The sequence below is a fragment of the Protopterus annectens genome, chromosome 2.part1 (assembly GCF_019279795.1).
Source record: "Protopterus annectens isolate FY-2018-M chromosome 2.part1, PAN1.0, whole genome shotgun sequence".
NCBI classification, from domain to species: domain Eukaryota; kingdom Metazoa; phylum Chordata; order Ceratodontiformes; family Protopteridae; genus Protopterus; species Protopterus annectens.
This window is the reverse complement of record NC_056729.1, coordinates 1,775,877,039-1,775,899,538: the sequence shown is the minus strand read 5'-3', so window position 1 is coordinate 1,775,899,538 and position 22,500 is coordinate 1,775,877,039.

Sequence of the window (22,500 nt, the reverse complement as noted above, 5' to 3'; positions counted from 1 at the left end):
CTATTTATAATTTTACAGACCTAGTAGTCGATGACATTTATTTTAGTTTATTTACTAAAGGATTTCATTTTGTCCCCACCAGATCAGGTGTACTAGTCAACACATTAATTGACATTAAATAATTTATTAAACAGTTGAATTTACAAATTTACTTTAAAGGCACACACTTAAATCATGATGAAATGTCTAGAAAGAGTTTATTCAACCCACCAATTCATTTTTCGTTAAAAATTTTTGAAGAGTTAGTGGAAAAGGAGGTGAGACAATTGAGTAACAGTGATAATTTCATTAAAAATAACTTGTCCGAGGAAGAAAAAACTTTATTGAAAACATTAAAAGATGAAAGTTCTAGAGTAATGAAACCAGACAAAGGTGGTCCTGATGTACAATGATGAGTATGATACTTACATACATAACATTTTACAGGACTCAGAACATTATACCGTAGTTTCTCGGAATGAAATTAACATTTCCTACTCCAAAATTAAATATTATTTGTCAGATCATTTACTACAAGGGAGTATTAACGAGAAATTATTTAACTTTTTGTATGTAGAGAATCCCAGGATCCTGGCTATATTTGGGATCCCTAAAGTGAATAAAGGGATTGATGAACTTAAATTTAGACCTATAGTAGCAGGGGCTGGTAGTATTACTGAACCTTTAGCGATTTTTGTTGACTGCCAGTTGAAAAAATTAATTAACTCTGTGCCTCACATAACAAAAGATTCGTGGGACTACTTAAGGAGAATAACTAATGACAAATATGATGTGGACATATTTTTTGCTACTGTAGATGTAGTGGAGTTATTCCCAAGTATTCCTCATGAGACAGGTTTGGACTGGTTTGGAGAAATTCTGTGTACAGTAACAAGATTAGGCAGCAACACAATTAATTTGATACTGGACTTTACTGAAACTATTTTGAAAAACAATTTTGTTTATTTTAATGGTGATTTTTACCAACAAAGAAAGGGAGTAGCTATGGGGGCAGCATGTGCCCCTTATATGCCAATTGTGTTCTATAGTTTTGGGAACAGAAATTTGTCCTTGACACTGATTGGCGAAGATATACTACCTTTTACACCCGTTACCCGGACGACATTTTTTTATTGTGGAAGGGCTCCAAAGGAGAATTTGAGGAATTTATTGATTATTTGAACAAGTCCACTGATTTTTTTTTACCTTTACTTACACTATTTTGAGACTTTAGTATAAATTATTTGGATGTTATGATATACAAGGACACAATAAACAAATGTTTTCAGTCTAGGTTATTCAAGAAACCCACTTTATCTAACACTTTTTTGCATTTTGAGAGTGGGCATCCATATTATCAGAAGAAAGGGATTGTAAAACATCAGCTGATAAGGGCGTCAAGGATGACTAGTATGTTTTCTGTATTTTTAGAAGAGATCAAGATTGTAAGTTCTTTTTTCTTAGACAGAGGATACCCCGAATCTATGTTAAAGTATTTAGCTGAGGAAGTTATTAAAGATAGGGACAGTAAGTTTTTTCCATTATTAGGTTTAGGATGTACGGAATAGACTACATCTTGTGAGAACAGAGTTGAATATAAGGTGGCATTTACACACACCTTTTCTGCAACATCCAGTAGAGAGGAAGAGACTATTAAAAAATATTGGCCCATACTGAAAGTAAACGAGGATATAGGGGCCTATATTCCAGCACATCCTTCCTTTACAAGAAGGAGAGGTATGAATTTAAAGGATATATTTGAGAAAAAGAATGACAGTCAGGGTAGAACTGTGAGGTCAAGAAGAGGCACTTTTAAATGTGGTGCTTGCCGTCAATGTGAGTTTATTCTCTAGGACAATGACATACAGATTCCCCCTAGAGGTGTTAGGTTAACTGCTTTTAAACACTACAATTGTGATATGAGAGGATTAATATACATTTGAATTTGTGTAGTTTGTAACAGTTTTTATATTGGAAAACCTACACATACCCTTAGGAAAAGGATGTATGAGCACTTTTATGAAATTAGTAAAGGTAAGGAATCTGATGCCTTTTGCAAACACTCTTTAGTTTGTAAAAACATGAACATCAAGTTTGCAGTAGTGGAACAAGTAGTCACTGACCCCCGTGGAGGAAATTGGGAGTCTAGGGTTGAATTTAGAGAGTTATTTTGGCAGTTAAAAACTGATGCTGGCCAACTCCCTGGTCTTAACAATTGCATTACATCAACAGTGTGTTGAAGTTAAGGCAGGTTAAGTTATGATGGTACTGCCAAGCTATGTTTTACACAGTACGTAATATTTCCCATTAGTTTTAATAAAAAAGGGGGTGGGATTAGTTAGTTAGTTATTTATTATATTAACATTAACTGGTAAATATTTCTTAACATATGTTTTAGTATTATTTATGTACTATATTATGAATTTTGTTATTATGGACTATTCAGAGGGGTTAAAAAATTCAAAAAACTTTGTAACATGAATTTAATTAATTTATAAAGTTGTCTGCATTTTTAAAGTGGCTATGAATTTTGAATAATTTGAGGCGTTAAGGGGACAAATGGTCTATTTAAGAAACAATTATTCAATTTAAAAGGGAGTATTTAATGTATCAAACATGCTGACTTTCTTGTTCTGATGAAGCTTTGTATTTCACAAAGTGAAAACGCGCTTAACATTGACTGTCTGAGGCTTGTGAAGAGCTTTTACTGCACTTGGATTAATTAAAAGAGATTTTTTATTGCAACTACATGGTTCTGTTTGGATTACTGCCTTGGAACTTGTGAAGTTTTAGGTTTAGGTTAGGGTAGGTAGGTAAGAGTGTGAGTGTGTAAGTGTTGAGAGTGGTGGTGTTTGTATGTATGTGGTGTGTGTTTTTGCAAGGTGAATATAGAGTATGTAGTGGTGGGTGTAGTGTTTTTGCCTTTTTCGTGCAACTTCGGAGTTAATATATATATAAGTAGTGGAGGGGTGCAGGGGGCTTTGCCCCCTGCTTATATGTAGGGTAGATGTGTGTATTTGTGTTGTTGTGTTTGTATGTGTTTTGTTGGTTTGTTGTAGTGTGGGGAGGAAGGTGTATTTATGTTTGTTTGTGTGGTGGAGGATGTATTTAAAACTTGCAATTTTGATATATATATGCATATACCTACAATATGGTGAATTAATTGCATTTATTTGGCTGTGAGTAGGGAGCAAAATACAATCAGAGAACAAGCAGGTTAAAATGTGAGGATTCAGCAGCAAAGAACTGTATCTCATTCATACTAATTGGTCAAATGAATAAAGGAATCCTGTAGTAGCTGCAAACAGATCCAGTATGAAACAAGGTGTAATGAACATTTCTAGGAATGGCAGAAGCAACAAGCAGTAACAGACATGCCTTTCTGTAGTGTCACAGTAGAGAAACAAGCTATAGACTTCAGCTAGCATCTGGTGTCTCATCGACAGAAATAATTTTGGACATGCAAAGAATCCTGAGTTATACCCACAAATAGGTAACCAAAAGGCCAATTAATAAGTAGAAAATGCATCTAATTACACACTGCAGGCCAGATTCAGAAAGGTTATCATGAAGTTCACACAAAGTGTACACGGGGAAGTACACCTGACAGTAACCATTACCCTGCCATGGCACTTTAGCAGGAAGATGTGGCACACAAAGTGTACACGGGGAAGTACACCTGACAGTAACCATTACCCTGCCATGGCACTTTAGCAGGAAGATGTGGCACACAAAGTGTACACGGGTAAGTACACCTGACAGTAACCATTACCCTGCCATGGCGCTTTACCAGGAAGATGTGCATCATGATGGTGGGCTGTCTCTGCGGCTGTGCTAAATGCTAATGAGTCATTCTGGAGGAGTAGTCTATGCTAAATAACTATGTGCTTTCACCTGCAGCTGCCTGCGGTAATGAGAATTGCTCAGATGAATAAAGTAACACGGCCCTTGAGTTGGTGAACATAGCCAAAAGCTCACTTTTACCTATCAAACCAGAGGTAATAGCAAGAGACTTTAGCAGACAGATAGTGCTGGGGGGTGTATTTGTGTGTGTGTGAGTGTATGCGTGAGTGTGTGTCTTGTCAGGGAGGTCACGGGGGTAATTAGTGTGTAGTGCAGGTCTGTGTGCATGTGCGTGTATGTGTGTGTTGACAGTGAGGTCCTGGGGGTTAGTTAGGGTGTAGTGCAGGTTCATAGGGTCATAGGTAGGTACTAGGCTATTGGTCGTAGGGCCTATACAACCCTAGCTATAATGATTCCCTGGCTATTGCTTCCCACAAATATTTACTTTCCTGGACCCCTGTCTAGCAGGGCTACTGATGTGATCCCTGGGGTGAATTTCCCATCTCCCATCCAATCATCAAGGTTCCTCTTGAACAGGGCCATTGAGGCACTCTGCCTGACATGTATGGGCAGCCTATTCCAGAGTATGGGGAGTCTCTGGGTCAGGAACCTATCTCTCCAGCATGTTCTATTCATCGTGATGACAAGGTTAAGATCTCTGGAGCATGTGGCTCAGAGGAATTGGGATTTCTCTAAGTATAGCATGTCCAACAACTCTTGGTTTGACATGGCCTTGTATGCTAGGCAGAGATTGCCTCTGAGTAGGCGATATGCAACAGAGTATAGCTGGAGTTTCTTTAGACGGTCAGCATAAGGCATCTGCTTTAGACCTGCAATTTTTTTTGTGAGGTATTTCTGCAGCCTTTCTAGTTGTTGCAGATGTCTTGTGAGGTACATACAAAATGGGGCATTGTATTCTATAGTGGGGCTAATGAAGGATGAGTACAGAGGGACAATGACCGCCTTTTATTTTGGATGAAAAACCCTTAGTGATGAGGTGTGCCACGCAGAAGGATTTTCTAACTGTTGTGGCTATGTTCATAGGTTCATAGATTAGTACTAAGCTAACTGCCCTTGTGAGCCATTTTAAGCCTAGCCAATTATCCCTTGTGAGATTCAAACCCTGCACCTTGTGTTTGTAAGGCAAACACCTTAACCATTACACCACCCTCCCAACCTGATCTGTGAATGGATTTGCCTCTCTCTTGCTTGTATATCCCATTGTAGGTTTATAGATTAGTACTAGACTAACTGCCCTTTTGGGCCATTCGAAGCCTAGCCAATTACCCCATGTGAGAATCAAACCCTGCACCTTGTGTCTTTTTAAGGTAAACACCTTAACCATTATGTCATCCTTCCACTGTCCACCTGTGTCCCTAGGTCTCTTATCACATTTTCAGTGTTTAGTGTACTGCCACCTCTATGGTAGTTCACAAGTACGTGGTTCTTCCCAAAGGGGACAACTAAACATTTTTTGGCATTTAGCTTGAGCCCATGGCTCTGGTACCAGGCATTTGTTTTGGTAAGGCCGTTTTGTAGTATATCCATGTCATTTGGGGATTCAGTAATGGCTCCCAGTTTACAGTCATCTGCGAACCTTGTAAACTAGAGTCCCTTAGTGTTGGCCTGTACTCCAGAGGAGTAGAAGGCAAACAAGAGTGGTCCCAGGACAGAACCCTGCAGTACACCACTTGTCACTTGTCTGGAGCTGGATTTGGAGTTGGCTACTTTTACAGTGTGTGTGTTCTGTCATTAAGCCAGATTGCAGCCCATTGAGTGACGTAGGGATTAATGCCTGGCTTAGTAAGTTTATCTATGATTCCAGAGTGGGGGATAGTGTTGAAAGCCTTTGTGAGGTCCACATAGGCTGTGTGAATCACCTTACCCTCATCCACGGCTCTGGAGACTGATTTGAAGAAGTCGATCAGGTTCAGGAGACAAGATCAGCCTTTCATGAACCCAAACTGGGTGGGTTCCAGTGTTTGAAGGTTGCCAATATCTTTGTTTATAAGATCCATGATAATATGTTCCATGGCCTTGCAGATCAGGCTCGTCACACTGATGGGATGGTAGTTCCAGGGATCCAAAGTGGATCCCCCCTTGTAGAGTGGGATGACTGTAGGGATGACTGTAGCTATGCACCACTCTGTGGGCACGAAGTCTGAGGTGAGGCTATGATTAAACATGACACATAGGTGAGGTGCCAGTTCATTTTGTAGTTCATGTAGTACACAGACTGGGATGTCATCTTGTCCCATGGATGCTGTACTTTTGGCTTTGGGGAGTGTGTTTTTTACCTGAGTGGCCGTGATTACCAGAATTTGGCATTCTTTCTGTATTGAGATGGGCCCTTTAGGGAGTGAAAGGGGGTGAAGTTGGGACGGAATTTATCTGCCAGGATATTGGCAATATCCTTGGGATCACTATATCTAGTGCCATTCTGCTGTAGCTCAGTGCACATCTGAGTATTGCCATTTAGATTTTTGACATAGTTATAGAATGCCTAGTGGTTGTCTTTGGAATCTTTGGCAATTTTGTTTTCATAACTAGCTTTGGACAATTTTATGAAGGATCTCAGCATTCTACTGAGGCTGGTGAGGTAGTTTTTTGAATCCTGAGTTCTTCCTCTTTTCTGCAAGAGTTTCTTCCTTCTGTTGTACAGGTTGTTTATGTAAGGGGATCACCAGATTGTCTTCCTTTTTATAGAGGATAGATTTGTCTGTGTGTGTGTGTGTGTGTGTGTGTGTGTGTGTGTGTGTGTGTGTGTGTGTGTGTGTGTGTGTGTGTGTGTGTCCACTCGCTTGCTCACTTGCACTTGTTTTTGGGTGAATGCATGAGTGTGTCTTTGAGTAGGAATGGGAGGTGCATGTATATGTATGTTAGTGAATTGTGCATCTGTGGGGCAGGTGCAATGTCTTCACACTTGACTAGACTAACAAGAAAAACCTGCAACTTTGGTGGGGAGGCATTTCACACCAGGGATTAGTCTTTATAGCATACTTTTAAGGCACTTAAAAAATGGAAGGAAAAAATGATAAATGCAGGGTGGGGGAAACACTAGCCGCCAGGTATACTCTATATAACATGCTGTGAAAAGATTCAAACCCTGAGCCATGCACCTCAGACACCAAGGCTACTGTAAAATAATATCCAAGTCTTCTATAAACCAAAGCTATTAGTAATGTAAAAGCATCTCCTAGTTTGAGCAGCACTTCCATCTAACTTGTTCTCAAACATTTGCTCCATCCCTGCTAAAATGTTGAATTATTTTCAGAAGCTCTAAATTAATAGCGTCAATATTTGGAAAATATCCCTATTCTAGGTTTTTTTACCTAGTTATTTTTTGATTTGCCTGTAAGTGTGGCAGTATAGTTTGAGTTGCAGTATAAAGGTCACCCCTTTCTTTTGTTTTCGTGTGTTGGCATTGCACAAAACTCACTTGTGATAGCAGAATGCATTTGTTTATTTTTTAACATTTGATTTCTTGGAAAGTTGGACTAGGCCATCGAAGACCTCTCTTCAGAGGAGGCCCAGGGACAAAATCCCTTTGGTGAGCAAAAGGTACAGAAGTAATTTTCTTCTAGGTTCATAAGATGATATTAGGCTACTGGCCTGGAGGCCTAGCCAAAAATTTTTCCCATGTTCCTACAAAGTCAGCACCTGTTTCCCCTGTCCAGCAGAGACACAGGTGGGATCCCAGGGGTGTATTTTTCTTTTTCCCATCCAGTCATCCAGGTTCCTCTTAAAGAGGGCTAGAGAAGTACTCTGCATGACATGGAGAGGCAGTCTATTCCACAGATGGGGGAGTCTTTGGGACACAAATCTATCCCACCAACAGGTTCTATTAATGTCATAGACCAGGCTGAGGCCTTGCTTGTGGATCGCACGAGTGAAGTTTGACTTATGGATATGCAGCAACTCCATCAAGGCTGGATCTGAGATGGCCTTGTATGCCAGACTCAGGTCACCTCTGAGCAGTCTGTGTGACACTGAGTAGAGGGACAGGGCTTTAAACCTACCTGTATAGGATAGGTGTTTGAGAACCTGGATCTTCCAGGCCAGGAACCTCTGTGGTCTTTCCAGCTGCTGCATGTGCTTGGTAAAGTACATGCCAAAGGGGGCTTACTCTATAGTGGGTCTGATAAGGGAGGAGTACAGGGATGTTATGACCTCTTTATTCTTGGATGAATTACCCTTACTTATGAGGTGGGCCATGTAGAAAGTGTTCTGTACAATGGAGGCAACGTGGTAGTCAAAAGTCAGGTTGTCCAAGTCCCGTATGACTCATTGCATGATTAGTACATTGTTATTAATGTGATAATTAGTGGGGACACCATTTTCCCCAAAGGGGATAATGATTAATTTCTTGGCATTTAGTTTGAGGCCATGCTGCCATTAGTCATTAATGTGGGTAAGGCCGTCTTTGAGAATGTTCACATCACTAGTGGAATTTAGGACAGCACCCAGACTGCAGTCATCTGCAAACTTGGTTAACCACAGACCACTGGTTTTGACTTCCACCTCAGAAATGTATATCCCAAACAGTAGACACCCCAAGATTGATCCTTGGGATACACCACTCGTTACGGTTCTACTATTAGAGGTAGCTTCCTCTATTTTGACTGAATGGGTTCTATCAGTGAGCCAGTTAGCTACCTCTTTGGTATCATACTGGTTGATGCCTAATGGGAGAGTTTATCTATTACGCCCGAGTGGGGAATAGTGTCGAAGGTTTTGGCTAGGTCAATGTAGGTGGTGTCCCAAGTTTAACAGGCATGAGCTCCCTTTGACAAAACTGAATTGTTTGGGTTCCAGTGTTCAGAGGTTGCAAATGTCCTTGTTTATAAGGTCCATGATGATGTATTCCATGGCCTTGCAGATCAGGCTAATAAGGCTGATGGGCCTATAATTGCCTGGGTCAGTGGATGCTCCACCTTTGTGCAGAGTGATGACAGTGGCTGTCCTCCATTCTGCTCGGACAAAGCCGGTGCACAGGCTTTGGTTGAATAGGGTGCCTAATGGTGCTGAGAGCTCTTGCCTGAGTTCATGTAGGACACAGATAGGGAGGTTGTCGGGTCCCATGGAGGCTGTATTTTTTGCCTTCGAGAGGACATTAATTACCTGCTCCCTGGTGATGAGGGGAGGGGGGTCAGGTGCTGGGGATATCCTGGTTTACTGATGGGGGGAACAGGAGGGTGAAGTTTTCACTGAACCTGTCTGCCAGAAGGTTGGCTATCTCTATGGTGTTTGTGTATGTAGTATTCTTCACCACCAATTCAGAGCAAATTTGTGTGTTACCTTTGAGATTGCGGACATATACAAAGAAGGCCTTGCGATTGTCTTTAGTGGATGTGACCAATTTGTACTTGAAGTTTTACCTAGGGGGATGACACTGTAGGGGTGCTACAGTGGCTACTCATATTGGTTAATACCAGGTCCAAGATGGGGGTGTTTGACAGTTTCATAATAAATAAGAAAAAAAAACAGGTGAACAATCAATAGGACATTTCTTTCCTTAAAAAAGGAGGTACATTTCCTAAATAATAAAAAGATGATGCGTTTTACTAAAAAAGGGGATCGTCCTTTCCCTTTTGCAAAAGAGATCAGCATGTAGTCAGGGAATTTTGGTGACCTTATCGTAGGACAAATTTATAACACAGCAAGCAAGTGCAACACAAATAAGTAATTTCTGGAAATTAGATCAGTAATTACATTCACTCTGAAACTGTACAGTTACTGGTAGCAAAAATATAGGCCATTGTTTCAGTAGCTGAATAGGCACCACCTGCTGGTAGTACAAAAGACCGGATTACGTTTCCAGTACTGACACTGCATGGCAGCTACTGATGGATGGGGGTGAGGGGGACTGCACTCCTGAGTGTGTGATCCTTCAGATGACACATTAAACTAAGGTGCGATCTGCCTCACTTGGTCATAGCTCAGGCAGATGTAAAAGATCTCATGGCACTTACTGAAAAACAAGTTCCATGGAGACCTGGCCAAATATTCCCTTGTCAGTATAAACACCACCTTAGGTCTCTGATTCTCTAGTGGAGCTATCATAGGAAGTTACCAAGCTATTGGCCCTGAGGCTCTTACAAGCCTAGCCAAGAATTTAGTCCATATTCCAACAATTCAGCACCCTATGCCACTGTACAGGAGGGACATAGGTGGAATCCCAGGGGTGTATTTTCTGGTCCCCTTCCAGTTATCCAGGTTGCTCTTAAAAAGGTTTAATGAGGTACTCTGCTTTACGTGGAAAGAGATTCTAATCCACAAAAGGGGGAGTCTCTGGGACACAAATCTGTCCCATCAAATCATATTGATGTCACAGACCAGGTTGAGACCTCGTGTGTGGAGCCTGACTTGCGGATATGCAGCAGTCCCCTCAGGGCAGGGTTTGAGATTGCTTTGTATGCCAAACAGCTATCACCTCTGAAGGAGTCTGTAGGAGACTGAGTAGAGGGACAGGCTTTTTAGCCTATCTGTGTAGGGTAGATGTTTGAGGCTCTGGGTTCTCTGGGTGAGGAATCTCTGTGGTCTCTCCAGCTGCTGCATGTGCTTTGCGAGGTACATGCTGAAAGGGGCATTGTATTCAATAATTGGTCTTAGAAGAATACAGTGATGTTATGACTACCTTGTCCCTGGATCAGATACCCTTGCTGGTGAGATTGGCCATGTAGAAAGCTTTCCGTACACCGAAGGCAATATGGTGGTGAAAAGTCAGTCTGCTATCAACCTGGATTTCCAAGTCCCTTACGAACGATTGCATGCTTATTGCCTTGTTATCAATGTGATAATTGGTGGAAACATCATTTTCCCCAAAAGGGATGATGATGATGATGATGATGCATTTTTTGGCATTCAGTTTAAGGCTATGTTTCTGGCACCAGTTATTTGTTTGTATGAGACCCTCTTAGAGGATGCCCACATCACTAGGGGAATTGATGACAGCACCCAGCTTGCAGTCATCTGCAAACTTGGTCAGCCATAGCCCACTAGATTTGGCCTGCACCTCTAAGAAGTATATCCCAAATAGCAGAGGCCCCAAGACTGATCCCTGGGGTACACCACTTGTTATGGGTCTACTACTTGAGGTGGCTTCTCCTATTTTGACTAGATGGGTTCTGTTAGTGAGCCAGTTTTCTACCCATCTGGTAACACATGGATTGATGCCTAGTTGAGAGAGTTTATCTATTATACCTGAATGGGGAATGGTATTGAAGACCTTGGCCAGGTCAAGGTAGGTGGTGTGCACCAGCTTACCCTTGCCTGTGGCCTTGGTGACTGTCTCAAAGAAGTCGACCAGCCTTGACAAAACCAAACTGTGTGGGATCAAGTGTTTGGAGGTTGCCAATGTCCTTGTTAATGACATCCATGATAATCTGCTCCATGGCCTTGCAGATCAGGCTAGTTAGGTTGATGGGTCTATAATTTCCTGGATTGGTGGACGCTCCACCTTTGTGCAAAGGGATGACAGTGGCTGTCCTCCACTCAGCTGGGACGAAGCCAATACTCAGGCTTTGGTTGAATAGGGTGCCTAATGATGCTGCAAGTTCCTGCCTGAGTTCATGTAGAATGCAGCCAGTGATATTATCGAGTCCCATGGAGGCTGTATTTTTTGCCTTTGAGAGGGCAGTTATGACTTGTTCCCTAGATATAAGGGGAGGGGGACAGGTACTGGGGATGTCCTGTTTTACTGATGAGGGACAGAGGAGTGAAGTTTTCACTCAACCTGTCTGCCAGCAGATTGGCTATATCTAGAGGGTTTGTGTATGCTCTTGACCACCAGTTCTGGTTCCCTTGAGATTGTGGACATATGTGAAAAAAGCCTTAGGATTGTCTTTAGTGGATGTGGCCAGTTTGGACTTGAAGTTTGCTTTGGAGGATTTCACTAGTGCACTTATTTGCTTGTTCAGGCTAAGGATAGATTGATTCCAATTAGACACGTGCTCCTTCTTGGTGTCGGACAGCATTTTTTTTCTTTTTATTATAGAGTTTATTTATTGTAGATGTCCAGACAGGTCTACTCTTCGTTGAGGAGGAGAATTTCATCCTGTCTGGTATTCCTGATTCCATACAACTATATAAATGCTCATATAGCACTTTGATGTAAGTTTGCACATATGTGCACAGTTTCTGTGGAGGGGGAGGGGGGAGGGGGCTGCGAAGTTGTTTATACCTTCACACAGGAGGATGTAATCAGCTTTGGAGATTTTTTTTTGTTTGATCCTAGCTGTGGGGGGGGGGGGGGGGTGACTTCAAAAATGACTGCTTTGTGGTCGGATCTTACCAGGGATGATGACACTGTAGGGATGCTGCAGTGGTTACTCATGTTGGTTAATACTAAGTCTGAGATATTTTCACCTCCTGTGGGGGTGTCAACCAACTGGTCCAAGGCATTTGCATTGATAAAATCAAGGAATCTCTGGGTATTTGTGTTTTGATATCAGTATTTCTTCCAATCTATGGTTGGATAGTTAAAGTCCCCCAGGATCAGGGTAAAGGGTTGAATCTTGATAGATTCAAAGAGGTCCAGATAGGTGGAGTGGGCATTATAAGTCTGAGTTGTTGGCCTGTAGCTAGCTATGATTTGAATAGGGGTCTTGTCTATTGTTAACTGCACCTGGAGTGTCTCCTGTGCGTCATACAGTTTGACCAGCCTAGAGGTGTGTATGTCTTTTATATATATTGCAACTCCACCTCCTTTTGTTTTGCGGCCCATGGCATTGGGTCTGAATGAAAGATAGGATGAGTAACCTGGTATGGCTGGGGTGCTGTCTGCAGATTTGATCCAGATTTCTGTGATTGCACAAATGTCAGCTTCTTCCAGGTTAAGAATGCTTGAAATGAGTGCAGTTTCATGTTTAGACTCCTAGGGTTTAGCAGCAAGACCTTTAATTTACGTTTTGATGAAATTTTCATGTTGATAGTTTTGACCTCATGAGATTGCCTAAAAAAGGCACTATGGGGGAGGCAAGAGCCTTTGCAAGGAGCCTGAAGCCCATGGGAGACAGGTGCAGGCCATCTGTGGCAAAGCATCATAACTTTTCAATCATGTCATCTCAGGCTGTCCAAGTGAACAAAGTATAAATAAATAAAATAAAAAGGTTATGGCATCTTTAAAACAGACATTTTAAATAGGAGTCTGAGAATGCTGTGGTGGTACAAGATACCGCTGCTGTTTAGCTATTAGTTTACAGCTGCAAGATCCAGTTATTAGCATTGGCCTGGTGAATAGCTGCAGGCACATAGTTTGCATTTTAAGAAAAAGGTTCTAACTTTTGTTTTGAAATGCTATGTGTTTGTGATTTCTCTTGTCTCACATGGAAGTTCATTTCAGCAGTTGGATGTATGTGCAGAATTTCTAGTCTTACCCTAATTGTTATGTGATATTTGGATTAGAGCTAGGCACTTAGCCTTGGACCAGAGTGATCTGTGTGGAAGTATTATATCATAACAGTTTTTAAAGATGGACAATGGTCTGGATAACACAAGATGTTGTGAACCATTGTACATTTGTTGCATCTGTCTCTCTAGCAAGTTCTGTTGATATCACATACCAGGTTAAGGTCATTTGAGTGAGTGACCCATATGCAGCATTTCCATAAAAGCTGCTCTATATGCAAGGCACAGGTTGCCTGTGAGCAGTCTGTATAACACAGAGTAAAGTGACAATGATTTTTGGCTGTCTGCATAAGACAGATCTTGAAGACCCTGAATTTTCTTTGTAAGGAACCTTTGAGGCCCCTCCAGTTGCTGCAGGTGTTAGGAAAGGAACATACCAAAGGGAGCAGAAAGGAACATACCAAAGGGAGCAGAAAGGAACATACCAAAGGGAGCAGAAAGGAACATACCAAAGGGAGCAGAAAGGAACATACCAAAGGGAGCAGAAAGGCACATACCAAAGGGAGCAGAAAGGAACATACCAAAGGGAGCAGAAAGGAACATACCAAAGGGAGCAGAAAGGAACATACCAAAGGGAGCAGAAAGGAACATACCAAAGGGAGCAGAAAGGAACATACCAAAGGGAGCAGAAAGGAACATACCAAAGGGAGCAGAAAGGAACATACCAAAGGGAGCAGAAAGGCACATACCAAAGGGAGCAGAAAGGAACATACCAAAGGGAGCAGAAAGGAACATACCAAAGGGAGCAGAAAGGAACATAGCAAAGGGAGCAGAAAGGAACATAGCAAAGGGAGCAGAAAGGAACATACCAAAGGGAGCAGAAAGGAACATACCAAAGGGAGCAGAAAGGAACATACCAAAGGGAGCAGAAAGGAACATACCAAAGGGAGCAGAAAGGAACATACCAAAGGGAGCATTGTACTCTATTATTGGCCAGATGAGGGAAGTGAATGGGGGGAGATTATAACCTCTTTTTTTCCTCGAGGCAATGCCTTTACTTATGAGATGAGCAATATAAAATGCCCTTCTTACCACTATGGAGAGATGGTGATTGAAGTTAAGGTTGCTGTCAACCTGTGTGCCCAGATATCTCACCACTGACTGTATGCTTAGGGTATTACTATTGATGTGGTAGTTTGCAGGAACATCACCCTTTCCAAAGGGGATGATAATGCATTTTTTGCATTAAGTTTAAGACCATGACTTTGGCACCAGTCATTAGTCTGCATAAGACCTTCTTTCAGAATATTGACATCACTAGGGGTTTAAAAGATTGCTCCTAATTTGCAATCATCAGCAAACTTTGTCAGCCACAGTCCATTAGTTTTAGCCTGTACTTCGGAGAAGTAGATTCTGAACAGTAGGGTGCCAGAACCAATCCCTGTAGAACACCACTGGTTACGGGTCTGCTGGAGGAGGTGGAGTCCCCTGTTTTGACAATATGAGTTCTATCAGTGAGCCAGTTTGCAACCCACCTCACAATATATGGGTTGATACCCAGCTGAGTAAGTTTATCAATGATGGTTGAGTGGGGGATTGTGTCAAAGGTAGGCCTTGACTTAGCAAGGTACAGATAGGCACAGATTTGCCCTAGTCTAGGGCTTTGATGACTGTCTGAAAGAAGTCCACCAAATTTAACAGGTATGATCTTCCCTTGACAAAGCCAAACCAGGTGGGGTCAATTTTATTTATTTTATTTAACATTTTTTAACTGGGAAAGTTCGACTTGGAACAAAGTCAATTTTCAGCGGAGGCCCAGGGAGAAATGCTCCAAATGCATGTCTTTGTAACATGGGAGGAAACTGGAGCACCCAGAGGAAACACACACAAACACAGGGAGGACATGCAGACTCCACACAGAAGGTGTCCCAGCTGAGAATTGAATCAGAGAACCTCTTGTTGTGAAGTGACAACACAACCACTGCACCACTGTGCTATCCTGCATTTGGAGATTTCCAGTATCTTTGTTAATAAGGTCCATGATTATTTGCTCCATGGCCTTGCAGATAAGGCTGGTCAGGCTAATGGGCCTGTAGTTCCCAGGGTCAGTAGATGCACACCCTTTGTGCAAAGGGATGACAGTGGCTGTTTCCCATTTCACTGAGCAAAGCCGGTCTTTAGACCGTGATTGAAAAGTGTGCCCAATGGTGATGCTATTTCCTGTTTTAACCCATGTAGAACACAGACTATGATGATGTCTGGTCCCATAGAGGCTGTGTTTTTGGCCTTGAAGAGGGCATTTAAGACCAGTTCCTTGGAGATATAATGTGGGGGACAGGTGTTAGGGATGCTTTGAGGTATATGTGTTAGGAGCAGGAAAGTGAAGATTTCACTGAACTTGTCAACCAGCAGGTTTGCTATATCCACAGGTTCTGTATATGTAGCAACATTGACTATGAGTTCAGCACAAATCTGGGCCTTACCTTTGAGGTTACAGATGTAACTAAAGAATGCCTTGTGGTTATCCTTAGTTACGGAAGCTAATTTGAATTCATAGTTAGCTTTGGATTACTTCACTAGGAGTCTTATTTGCTTGTTTAAGTTGAGTTCCTTCCTACTCTTAGACAGCAATTTCTTTCTCCTATAGTATAGCTATTAATGGCAGTTGTCCACCAGGCAGGTTTGTTTTTCCTTGAATATCTTGGTTTGGTTTTGTCAGATATGGCAGAGTCAATACAACTGTACAGGTGCTTTTATAAAGCATTGGTGTATAACTCGGCATAAGTGTCTGTTTCATCAGTGGGGGTGGGACTATGAAGCTATTTATGATGTCACGTACGAGGTTGTAACTGGCCTTGGAGAAGTTTTTTTATCTAGTTATTGCTAAGGGGGGGGGGGTCTTCTGTTATAGTTACTACTAGTGAGACTGATTCATTGTCAGATCTCACCAGGGATGGTGGATGTTCACACATTGGGGGTGGTACAACAGTCCCCCATGTTAGTGAGCACAAGGTCCCAAATGTTTGAACCCCTTGTGGATTTGTCAACAAGCTGGTCCAGGGCATTGGAGTTAATGAAGTCTAGGAACCATTGGGCAAGTGAGTTAGAACACATATAATTTACTCAGTCTATGGATCATACCTCTCAACCTCTTAGAGCAAAAAATCTGGACAAAGACTAAAATGATGGGGGGACAAACAGGGACAGATTTTAAATATTGCTCTTACAAACTTAGAAAGTTGATAGAATAATATGTTTTGCATTAGCATGAATTTTCTGAAGGAATTGGAGTCTTAAACTCAAATGTTTGTCATTATTTAATGACTTCAATCCTCAACTATTTGCCAGAAAAGTACAGATTTTAGGAGGAATACACCAGAGATATGAGGCAAAAATCTGAACATTCTCCAAAAATCTGTACAGTTAAGAGGTATGCTATGGATTGCTAATTAAACTCACCCAAAGCCAGGGTACTTGGTTGTATCTTGATTGACTCTAGTAGATTCACGTAGGCTAACTGGATGTCCTGATTCATGGAGGGGGTCCTATAGCTGACAATGAACTGAAGAGGAGTCTTACCTACAGTCAATTGCACCTGAAGTAATTGGAGGGAATTTTGCTGTTTAATCAATCTGGAGGTGTATTTATCTTTAATGAATATTAATACACCATCTCCTTTAGTTTTTATGCCTTCAGTCTGTGGTCTAAACGAGTGGAAGGAAATGTAACCTGGTATAGCTGGGGTCCTCTCCCCAGCCTTAAACCAGGTCTCAGTGACAAATGAGTGAAAGTAGGGTGAGGACTGCTTCCAGTGAGTGCAGCTTCTAGTTTAGACTCCTAGCATTTACCGCCATAATCTTGAAGCTGTTTTAGAAGGTATTTTTACTATACTGACCTCCAAAACAATAACCTCTGGAATGATGCACAGTCATACTTCTCAAGCTCTTAGATCAAGAACTGTTGGATCGAATCACACTGGTTTGTGGAAGACCATAATTCCTAGAAAAATAATACATTGGGAATTTTGTTTTTGTGACACTGTCTAAAAAAGGCTCTATAGGGATGGCAAGAGCCTTAGCCATTAATCACAATCCCAGTGGTAACAGATGAAGAGCATCTCTGGCAAAGCATCGAGGTCTGTCGACCATGTCATCCCAGGCTGACAGGTACTGAATCCCCTTTGAATGACACCAAAAACTAAGCCAGTTTTATAGTCAGTCATTTTTGTTTGTATTGCAGTATTATCATCCTAGGTGAAGGTAAAATGCTGCTTAAGGCTAGGGACATACCTGCCTGAGACACATAATTAGAGAGCTCAATCATGTCTCTCTTCATATAGTCTAGTGAGGTACATCTCAAGTCGTTCACACCAACATGGACTAAGACAGAGTCATGACAGTGCCTGTTGTTGAGAGACTTGAGTGCACGTGTGATGTGGCGGATCCTGGCACCTGACAGACAGCTGACTGTGACCTTTTCTTTATCCAACCTGGTTAGAGGGACATCTGTGTGTCTCACAATTGAGTCACCTATGTCTAAGATGTTTGTTTTTGTTATGCCTTTGGAACTTGACTGTTGAGACACTAGTACATGATATATTATGTGTACTATGTTCTGCAGAGGATGTATTATGTGAAATGTGTGTGTTGGTGTTTGAGAGGTCTCTGATGTTTAGCTGAGCTTCTTGTAAGGACCTCTGCATATGTAGGTTTATGTGATGTTGGTTTGGTAGGTGCAGGAGGTGAGGTGTGCATGCTGACAACCTGCTTAGTTCTACTAACTTCCCTCCTTTAAGGAGTGGGATTAGGAATGATTTCTTACACACTATAGACATAGATCATGCAATTTGTCATGAGATATTTAGCATGCAGAAATCACAAATAATGTAGAGACATGCATTGTACAATACTAAGTACACATCTATATACAATCAAGTCCACATTGCTGTGTATTTCCCACTAGGCTTAGAAGCTTATCCATATCATGTGATATAAAATTGAGAATCAGTCTTAGCACCTGGAACAGTCTCTGCAAAATGGTTGACCTGTGAAATGTTCAAATTATTTTCTGGAACTGAATCAGACTTTTGAACACATACTGGTCTGGAAACAATGTCTGACTCAGTCTTTGATTTACAGTCTGCATCACAGATACAATGTTGTGATTTGCAAATGTGATGATTCTGTTCCAGCAAGAAGATGTATGCGATTCCTCCTACACTCTACACCCTTGGAGCTTACCCAACTAGATCTTGGCTCGGCACGGATGCCTGTTATCTGTGTTATTCGATCAAAACCTTTTGTTGTCTGGATTCATACTATCTCTCCTCCCTCAATGAACAAAGTAATCTGCTTGATCTGTCATAGCCCAATTGAGCATTGATGGTTTTATTGTTCTTAGAATTAGGCTTCAACAAACTTGATGAAATAGCTAGCGTAGTTCTAGTTTGTCTGGAAAGTATTTTTTGAGCAAGTGAGCCAAGAATATCATTACGAGGTATGTCTCTGAGATTAAGTAAATTCAAGAATACGTCAGTATTGTCACGCTTTGACCTTTCAAGTAATTGCTTTGCAGTCTGTACTGCGTGTTCAGCTAGACCATTGGATTGAGGATATTCATACTAGTGACACGTACTAAGTGCCATTCTCTCACAAATGTCTGAAACAACTGGCTAGTGAATTGGGTACCATTGTCAGAATAATGTTTGTGAGGACTATCATGAACCGAAAAATGACGTTTAAGATTAGTGATAACAGCTGTTGAGGTTACGTTTGGTAACAGATCAATTTCAAACCAGTTCAAGTAAGAGTCTACCAAAACCAAATAGTGTTGGTTATTCCATTCAAAGATATTGGTTGCAACAGTAGACAAAGGTAGTTCAGGTATTAGATTTAGCTGAAGTGTTGTTTTTTTTTTTTTGCAGATTACATATCGAACAAGAAGAAAAAATGCCATCAATGTCTTTTGACAATGAAGGCAAAAATACTAGTTCTCTTGTCTTTCTCTTAGTGGATAATAAACCTGGTTGGCTACGATGCAAAATCTGAATATATTCATGCTGTAATGAAGCAGGAATAACAATCTTATATCAACAATTTATCGCTCTTAGGGAAAATATGATCGCACCTCAGGTGATACACTAGATTGGTTTGACGGCCATCTGACTGATGTAGTTATTGAGCTTTTGTGAAATTCGATCAGCCATAGTGTGATCTCTCAACTCATCAAGTCTAGTGGTGGAAAAATTACATACTAACATTACATCAATGTCAAAATTTTCAGCATCAAGCAGTTCTGTTTTACTTCTAGGTGATCTGGATAAAGTATCAGCCAGATAAAGCTATTTACCTTTAGTGTAGACTATTTTGAAATTGTATGTTTGCAGTTTGAGCATCATTCTTTGTAATCTCACAGGTTTCTTTAGAGTAGTAACAAGAGGCTGATGATTTGTTTCTATTTGAATAGCTTGACCGTATATATAATCATGAAACTTACATGCAAAAACTATTGCTAGAAGTTCTTTCTCAATTTGTGCATAATGCATCTCAGTTTAAGTAAGTGTCCTAGATGCATAGGCTACTGGTCGGCCCTCTTGTAGAATAACTGCACCAAGACCGAAATTAGAAGTGTCACAGGATAGGACAACTGGTTTATTCACATCATAGTACCTTACCATGGATGGGGGTGCGATTATCTGCTTAAGGTCATCAAATGCCTTCTGATGATGTTGTAACCATGACTATACAACATTTCTTGTGTTAGCTGTTGTGTTTTTTTGTGTTAGCTCTCTTAATGGTGGTGTCAACTCACTGAAATCTGGTATAAACTTGTCCAAATACCTGACCATGCCCAGAAAATGCTGTACTCTCTGCACATTGTCTGGTGCCGACATCTCTAAAATAGCTGTTTGTTTGACTGGGTCGGGTTTTAAGCCTGTACTTGTAAACAATCATCCTATGTAGGTTACATCTGGAAGTCTTAATCTGCACTTCAGAGGACTATGTTTCAAATTTATTTCATGTGCTCTATCTAGAACATTCTTGAGGATTCTGTCATGCTCTACTTCTCCATTGCCTCCAACTAGTAGATTGTCTACTATTATGGCACAAGGATAACCTGAAAAATTTTGTTCCACTGCCTGCTGAAAACTTTCCTTGCAGAATATATTCCAAATGGCTTCCTCAGAAATCTGTATCTGCCAAACGGGGTACTAAAATTAGTTAGAAATGAGGATTTGCGATGAAGCATCACTTGCCAAAATGAACACTTTGCATTCAAAACAGAAAATACGATACAATTTGGTATTAGAGCTGCGACTTCCTCTACTGTGCGCATTGGATGATATGGCCTCTTTAATGCTTTGTTCAAATCTCTAAGGTCAATGCATATTTTGATTTCATCTGAGCCTTTCTTCTTAGTGACTACCATGGATGACACCCATTCATTTGGTTCTGTGACTGGACAAATCACACCTTGCTGCACTCTCTTGTCCATCTGCGCTTTGCTTTTTATCTTGCATAGCTATTGGAACTCTTCTTGCTGGTATAACCACTGGAGTGAGCTTGAGGTCTAATTTCATGGAGTACACAACTGGGAGCCTAGCTTATCATCAAAAAATCAGCATACTCTGAGAAAATGGCTTCTGCAAATCTTGAACTCGGAACTCTACTCACATGATGAATTTCTTTAGCAAAAGAAAGCAGATTCATTCTCAAACTATCTTTGACACCTAGTAAAGATTGGACTGGTCATCAGACTACATAGAATAATAAGTTGTAACAGTTCTCAGCCAAATAACATGGAAGTATTACTGAACCTTCGGTTTGAATTTCATCACCTCCATACTGAACAAGTTTCGCACTGTTGGTTACATTGAGTAGTTCTACACAAGCAGCTTCACCCCAACCAACAATCATAACAAAAATATACAATTTTATACAAAACATTTCACTTATTAAAAACTTTCATTTTTAAACAATAGTAATAGAAATAACATTGTTAATACCAGGTGGCACAGAAGCATTTAAATAAGTTTGCCACCAATAGTCCTTATTTTCTAATAGAACATTCCAAGGACCCACCCTGGGATTTTCCTTTACATGTTCCAATACAACAAAGGCAAAGGTATGGTCGTTAAACTGTTCAGTATGCCTAAACAAGGCATTTGTGTTTTTTCTTTTATTAATAGCATAAATATATTTATATATACGCTGCTTAAATATATGTTCCGTTTTGCCTATATAGTAGGCAGAACAGTTGAAACACTTTGCAGCGTATATCACTCCCTTAGTAGCACAACTAAAATGCCCAAAAATGCTAATAAGTTTGTCCCCTAGGGAAATTTGCTCACATTCTAAAATATACCTATACTGATTACATATCCCGCACTTTTCCATTTTATCTTTCAGTCTAGGCTTATTAGAGGTTAATGTATCACACCAATCCTTCAGGTTCCTGTCCCTCCAATATATTATGTTGGGAAAGGAACGCAATGTAGGACTCACCTCCTTGTCATTTGAAATAAATTCCTAATTTTTATATAATATTCCTGAAATCCTTCTACTATCATTAGTAAATGTAGTAATAAAAGCATTATTTATAGTTCCCCCACCATCATCTAATCTTCCAATCTCAGAGGCAGCGGTTATGCCTCCCCCACTTTGTGAGATACAATTACTTCCAAATTCTAAGACTTCTTTGAATTGTGCTATCTCAGCAAGATCAAAAGGTTGTCTCAACAGGGGGGTATAAACCCCAGAAGTTCTCTTAGTAATAACCTCAGAAATTGCAGACTTTGTGAGGGTTCTCGGATAATCCATATTTAAATATATCCACCCTATAAATTCACATTCATTAATAAACTCATCAATCAGTGTAACCATCCTTGCAGCCTGCATCATATGACCTTTCACTACTGCCTTCTTGACATAATAAGGATGGTTACTAGAATAATGCAAAATTTATTTGACTAGGTGTTCTTCCTAAAAATGGTAGATTTTAGGTAATACCCATCTCTAGGTCTTTAGTCAAACAGACATCCACATAGGCAGTACTCATCCCATATTTCATAAGAAAAAAACTAAAAACTCAGTAATACTATTAAGGTAATCAATAAATTCTCAAATAAGTTCTCTAGAAACCCCCCCCCCCCAATACAACAAATAAATCATCAAGGAATTGTATCAGTCATATAGGGGGAACTAAAAAAATATTTTGTCTCCCACATAGCCATAACTCTATTGGCATAAAATGGACCCAAGGGAGACCCCATAGCTACCCCTTTCACTTGTTTAAAAAAATTACCATCATAATAAATAAAATTGTTCCGTA